Source organism: Thamnophis sirtalis, unplaced genomic scaffold (assembly GCF_051295495.1).
Source record: "Thamnophis sirtalis isolate CommonGarterSnake01/CBP01778 unplaced genomic scaffold, rThaSir2_p1.2 scaffold_8, whole genome shotgun sequence".
Classification (NCBI taxonomy): Eukaryota; Metazoa; Chordata; class Lepidosauria; order Squamata; family Natricidae; genus Thamnophis; species Thamnophis sirtalis.
Window position 1 is genome coordinate 36,724,782 of NW_028261388.1, and position 7,433 is coordinate 36,732,214.

Consider the following 7,433-nt stretch of genomic DNA (forward strand, 5'->3'; position numbering starts at 1 on the left):
GATTTGAGAATATATTGAGTGTTCCAGTAATCTCAAAGGAATGGAATAAAAACAGTCTTTTTTGGTGTTCCTTATGAAAAACAGACCAGCAAATCCAAAGGGGGAATCAGCATGTAAAATGTACTGTGATGTGAACAAGAATACTGTGAAACATATTGATGACAAGACTTATTGTACATCTCTTGCCAAAAAATAAATAACCACGAAGTTATTTTAGCTTCCTGGAAACAAATCATAGTGATGCATATCTGACTCTTTCTTAGTCTGTCTTAGATTTCACAGCATCCTCTCTCTTTCCCTGTCTCTAATCATAAGCCACATTTCTAATATTTCACTACTCTCTTTGTTTTTTATTTCACATTTGTGGCACTTTCACTTTTGTAGTGAAGTCCCTTTTTATGTTCATGTAGAGTATGATCAAGGGTATGTCCAGTTGTATAATTAACTGAATCAAAACTGTTATATGGTTGCCGATAAAAATTGCACAAAAGAAAGAAAATCTAGACCACTCAAAAGAATTCACTGCATTCAATAATACAACAGCATGACTTCTCATCTGTACTGGTGATCCTTAAAAATATTTAAAACAAATTGAAGTCAAATTTGTTTTTTCAATAATATATTTAGTTTATATTTATTTCTTAAGAAACCTTGGTGGCACAGTGGTTAAAGTGCAGTATTGCAGGCAAACTCTACCAACAGCCTGGAGTTTGATCCTGACGGGGCTCCAGGTTGACCCATCCTTCCATCCTTCTGAGATTGATAAAATGACAACCTAGGTTGTTGGGAAAATATGCAAATATTCTTACATTGCCTAGAAAATAAAACCCTATGGAGTGCTATATATAAGCCTAAAATGTTTTTGGTATTGCTATTTATTACACCAGAAGTCACTTTGGTTTAGTGGTAAAGCAAACCTTGAGACTTTGAGTTCTAGTCCTATCTTAGACAGGAAATTTGTCTTGGTGACTTTGAGCCAATCATGTTTCTAAAACCCATGTCAATAGGCTTTGGCAACAATTCCTGTCACAACCAACAGATTCACATTTGTTAAATATATATTTCATGAACGTAAATGCTCAGAATGATTTTCTGCCTGATAAATTCAGCACCGCAAGCTAAATTCAAATACAAAGACAATGGGGGTCAATTTCTTCTGGAAAATTTTATTCTTTGTACAAAATTCTGGGAAGAATTATAAGATTCCATCATTGCAGAAACCTTTAAATAAAGATAAAGAAATCAACTTTCAAATGCCTTAAAACTGCACAATTTTCTCTCTCTAATTTTTGAAGGGGTAAAGAAACATGTACCTTTGCCTTTCTCTAGAGGATCTACATTTCAGAAATGTAATGTAGCCAAAGGTAATGACAAGGTTACTTGCTGAAACCCAACACAAAGTTGGGCAAAACTGAAGCAAATAATCAAAGAGAAATAGTGTTTCAAGATTTGGGCCCATTGTATCTGAAATAGTACACCTTGTACTTCCAAATGTAGAGAGACCCTGTTTCAAATGCCCTTGTGTACTTACGAATTGATCTTTTAACTTATGTCCATCCAATTATGGTATTCCCTTCCTAGAGAGTTCTATCTGGCACTCTGTGTTTTCTTTTGTGCAGTATTTATTTACAATACAATAGCAGAGTTGGAGGGGACCTTGGAGGTCTTCTAGTCCAACCCCCTGTCAAGGCAGGAAACCCTATACCGTTCCAGACAAATGGCTATCCAACATCTTCTTAAAGACTTCCAGTGTTGGAGCATTTACAACTTCTGGAGCAAACTATTCCACTGATTAATTGTTCTATCCGTCAGGAAATTTGTCCTCAGTTCTAAGTTGCTTCTCTCCTTGATTAGTTTCCACCCAATGTCTTCTTGTTCTGCCCTCAGGTGCTTTGGAGAATAGTTTGACTCCCTCTTCTTTGTGGCAACCCCTGAGATATTGGAACCCTGCTATCATGTCTCCCCTACTCCTTCTTTTCATTAAACTAGACATACCCAGTTCCCTCAACCGTTCCTTATATGTTTCAGCTTCCAGTCCCCTAATCATCTTTGTTGCTTTTCTCTGCACTCCTTTTAGAATCTCCACATCTTTTTTATATCGTGGCGATTAAAACTGAATGCAGTATTCCAAATGTGGCCTTACCAAGACATTATAAAGTGGTGCTAACACTTCACATGATCTTGATTCTATTCCTCTGTTTATGCAGCATAGAACTGTGTTGGCTTTTTAGGCAGCTGCTGCAAACTGCTGGATCATATTTAAATGGTTGTCCACTAGGATTTCAAGATCCCTGTCACAGTTACTACTATTGAGCAAGGCACCACCTATACTGTACCTGTGAATTTTGTTTTTCTTGCCTAAATGTAGAGCCTTACTTTTTTCACCATTGAATTTCATTTTGTTAGATAGTGCCCAATGTTCAGGTTTGTCAAGATCCTTTTGTATCTTAAGGCTATCTTTAGGAGTGTTGGCTATTCCTGCCATCTTGGTGACATCTGCAAATTTGATGAGTTCTCCATTTATCCCCTCATCCAGATCATTTATTTGAGATATTTAATTTTTCTATACTTCTGGTGCTGCAATGTATTAATAAATATTTATGTAGTATCTGTGCATTTATAGTGCTTATAGTTGTTATAGCTATTTTCATTGATTATTATTCTATTCTGCTTGCTTGGTAGTTACAGCAGGTGGCAGCAACTAGCTGATGTTGGCTAACCAAAAAGAGAAAGAAAAACTTAAGCATGATTGAATTCAACACTTAAATGAAAGTCTACCAAGATTGTGGAGTATGGTAGAAAGTTTAAAAAATTAAATCCCAATTGATGGTAATGAAAAAAACACTTTGATATTTTTGCCAACAAATCTATGTGAAGTTGAATTTCAACTCAAAGGCAAGAATCTGAGAGTTTATAATTAGTAACGCATACATTCCCTGAATAATTTAAGTGTTTATAATCTTTTGTACTATTCCTGAAAATATTATTTACCAGAAAAATTTACCCAACTATTAAAAAACATGTTATTAGAAAGATACAAATGCTGTCTAAAAAATATCAAAATGAAACCAAATTTCAGAATCAAACCACCAAAGTGAAATATTGTGAAGCTAATATCTTAAAATCAAAAGGCTAAAACTTTCAACCTTGTATTTAGGCTTATTATAAGTTTTTATTACAAGGGTACACTATCAAAGATACAATTAATCTCACATCCTTTGGAAACATTTCTGCAGCAAAGAGGATGCTACAGAAAAGAGACTGACAAATTCCCACCAACTGAGATTGTTCTGGTGATGGATTGCAGAGAAGAGCTTGCAAAATTGAGATAATCTCCTGTAAAAGATCCTCTGAGAGGAAGCAGTGTTTTAGGTATTCTTGCCCTGTGTTGTCTTGGGACTTATAGGTAAGCAATTGAAATATGAAGCTAGGTAAGTCCACCAAAAACTGACATACTAGGATATAACAAGCTTATACAAGAAAGTAGTTGGAGTTCCTTGATTGCCTTCAATGTAAGGAAGACAGCTCCTTACGAAGCGTCATCAATTTCACTAGAAAATAACATAGTTATATAATATGTTTTAAGATATTTAAAATATTCTATATTTCCTACCCTTTGGGAAGCACCACTTAAGTCTTAAACGTATTCCTAAGCAAAGCAAATTTCCAAAGAAACAAATGGAGAGAATGAACATAAATGCAAAATGAAATAGGGTATAAAATGATTAAATGTCTTCTGTCATTTTTTTTGCCACTAAACCATGTGTATTTATAAAAGAATAATATTTCTTTGTTTATTGATTGAAGACAGACTAGAAAGGTATGTCTTAGAAATGACAGACTAAAGCACTGCCAGGATTTTCATGCTGTCAGTGCATGAAGTGTCAATCACGTTCTGCAGGAACAGGCTGAAGAAACGGAAGAAAGGAAGTTAACTTAGTTCCTGGAAACCTTTTATAAAAGCCCAACGAGTATTAAATGTGACAATATGACACTGAAGGCATTCACATTCTAAAAGAATTTGCTGAGTGGTAATATCTGATATTAAGATTGATTTAGAAACAGATTTTATATGCAAAGAAGTAAAGTAAAATATTCTTTTCATTTTTAAAGGTGCTGCGGAATTTATATATATAGATCCATATATGAACTTCACATTTCTTTGTCAAATGGACTTTTAACTAACGCTATTCAATGCTATTATTTCCTAATTATAGTCATATACTGAATATATATGTGTGCATATAAACACACACACACAAACACATTTGTGTGTGTTTGTGTGTGTTTGTGTGTGTGTGTGTGCGCGCGCCACTGATTCAAAATCTGTCCCCAACAAAGGTATGAAAATGGAAATATAGCAATAGCAATTGCACTTAGACTTTTATATTGCTTCATGATGCTTTACAGTCCTTTGTAAGTAGTTTACGAGTCAGCATATTGCCCCCAACAATCTGGTCCTCATTTTACCAACCTCGGAAGGATGGAAGACTGAGTCAACCTTGAGCCTGGTGAGATTTGATCTGCCAAATTGCAGGCAGCCAGTGATCACCAGAAGTAGCCTGCAGTGCTGCACTCTAACCACTGTGTTACCATGGCTCTGAAATCCTGAAATATGCAATGCCAGATAGTTATTTAACTTTGACTTAAATACATCCATCAAAAGTGAGGCCACTAATTTTCTAACCAGTTAGTTCCACTATGAAACAGCTTTACCAGGAGAACGTTTTTCCCCAACATTCCCTGGAACTGTGTTTTTTGCAACATTAATTTATGATTTCATGTCATGCAATCTAAAATGATGTCTATTGGACCTTGATTTTTGTCTTTTGCTACATGCTTTAAGATATTTGAAGAGTATTATCATATAACACTTCAGCTACTGTTTCATAGACAAATATCTCTAGTTCCTTTTCTCTCTCTTCCTAGGAATTAGTTACTGGTCCAACTGTGACAATTTCTAAATCTATTCCAATTTCTCTAAATGTTTTTTTTTTAAAAACTGGAAGAACTGAACACAGTATTCAAGGTGAGGTGTGACCAATGCAGTAAAATGATTGTTCCATTATTTGTAAAGTATATTTATAATACTCCAAGATAAAATTGCATTAGCTTTTCTCCTTTCTCTCTGCAGCTGATATACATTGCTTGTTCCTATTTCCCTAGATTAGTTTTTGTCAAGAGTTTTCTTCTGAATATAAAACTTGCAAATAATAAATGTTAAGATGTAGTGGTAGCAGTAGCTCAAATCTTGATTACAATTATAAACCAGCATAAAACATACAGAAGGAATATAGTCAATAAAAGAAGCACAGAAAATAAAAGATATAAAAAAGTGTTACGGGACATAAAATATCTTGAAAGACATATAAAATAAGTGAAAAGGCTGTTAAATTCTAGGCTATAAAATACTCAATAATGACAGGTATGGGACATGCTGAGACTAAGCTATATAGTTAGGTGTTATGCATGAGCCAGAAGTCGTTGTCTAATAGTATAAAGTGTTGCTGCACAGAACTTGACAAAACTGAATATTGTGGCGGGAGGGGGGGGCAGGGAAGCAGCAGGAAAATATAATATTGCCTTGAGTGTCCTGAATATTTGTATAACAATGGTAGCATGAGATGGGTGTCAATTCCTATATAGTATAAGCACTAGACAAGCTTTGTTGTTAAATATGCATATTTACAAAGGCTTACATCAGAGGTGGATTGCTCCCAGTTCGGCTGAACCGGTAGTGGTGATTTGGCCTGGATCACCAAACACAAAGCACGTGTGAAGCAAACTTGTATCAACCCATACAGGAACCCAGCCCTGGCTTACATGTGGCTCTTATTCTAATCATAATGTATTTCAATTTTTTAACATCCATCCAGCCATCCATTTACCTAAACTTATTCTTAACATATGTTGGCTTCTCCCATGCTAATCACGTCATTTCACCAACCATAGCCATGCAAGACAGGAAGATATATTATGGCCTTGAGCTACAAAAGAGGAATTGCCTCTCAAAGTTATTTTGGCTTTTTTTTAAAAAAAGAATGTCTCCTTTGAGATTAGCTCATTTGCTAATGACTTTATAAATATGCCCTTTAATTTTCCTGGCAATAATATGGAAGTAAATTGCATTGGCGCCTTGCTGAAATTTTCTTTTTAACTTTCCAATCTGAGCTATAGTTTGATCATTTGGTCTTCCATCTAAATATTAATCAGCATTGACCCTGCTTTGCTTTTTGGGATCACACAGAATATGGAATACTTAGAGTCTCTATTGGTTCCCAATGTTGCTACATGATTTAAATACAATGGCCAATTAGTCATTTAAAATTTTGTTTTATTCTTGGAACAGTTTGGTGAAAATTAAGAGTTATTTCAGGAAATAAAAGTTGATTTATTGCATATTAAATATTTTAGGTAAAGTACTAACAGTAGAAGCTAGCATCATGCTGACTTTTCACTAGCATTTTGTTCAGCCAAAATCCTATATTCATTGACAAATATAAAAGAACAGTAAAGTTATATACAGTACACAATTGTTGTTTCCTCTATTGTTATACTCAAAGTATTTCCTTACTTAATTGTACTTAATTACAATGACATCAGTTACAAGATGATAAGGAATATGTACTAAGGCACTTTAGCACATAGAATTTGTAAGTTACATTAAAAACATTAAATGGTTAAACAGAGAAATTTTAGATGCCAATAAGGTAAAGGTAAAGGTTCCCTTCGCACATATGTGCTAGTCGCTCCTGACTCTAGGGGGCAGTGCTCATCTCCGTTTCAAAGCCAAAGAGCCAGAGCTGTCTGAAGACATCTGCACGGTCATGTTGCCGGCATGACTAAATGCTGGAGGTGCACAGAACGCTGTTACCTTCCCACCAAAGTGGTCACTATTTTTCTTCTTGTATTTTTCCATGATTTTGAACTGTTAGGTTGGCAGAATCTGGGACAAGTAATAGGAGCTCACTCCATTTCATGGCACTAGAGATTCGAACCGCCAAACTGCTGATCTTTCTTATCAACAAGCTCAGCATCTTAGCCACTGAGCCACCATGTACCTTTAGATCTGAATTGGAATACATCTTCACAAAAATACTGTGCAATATAATTCTAAGGGGGGGAAAATCAAGCTTAACCCCAAGTTCTCTCCCTCCTCCTCATGCATGCCTCCATAACATATTTAAAAAGTAAACTGTGATTGTGTATTTTCAATATAAGAATATGACTGTGATGATTACAGGTAGCTTTCTGGCAACCACTTTAAGTCAACATGGTATTCTTGCTTTTGACAGTAGATATTTTTTTTAAATCATCATCTCATGTCAGCCTGTTGCAGATGAACACCTTCCTGGAGTCACATTTCTTAAAACTTCACAGAGGGAAACAGACAGAAACTTATCGCAGATCTATCCTTGTTCTGAGGATTAGCC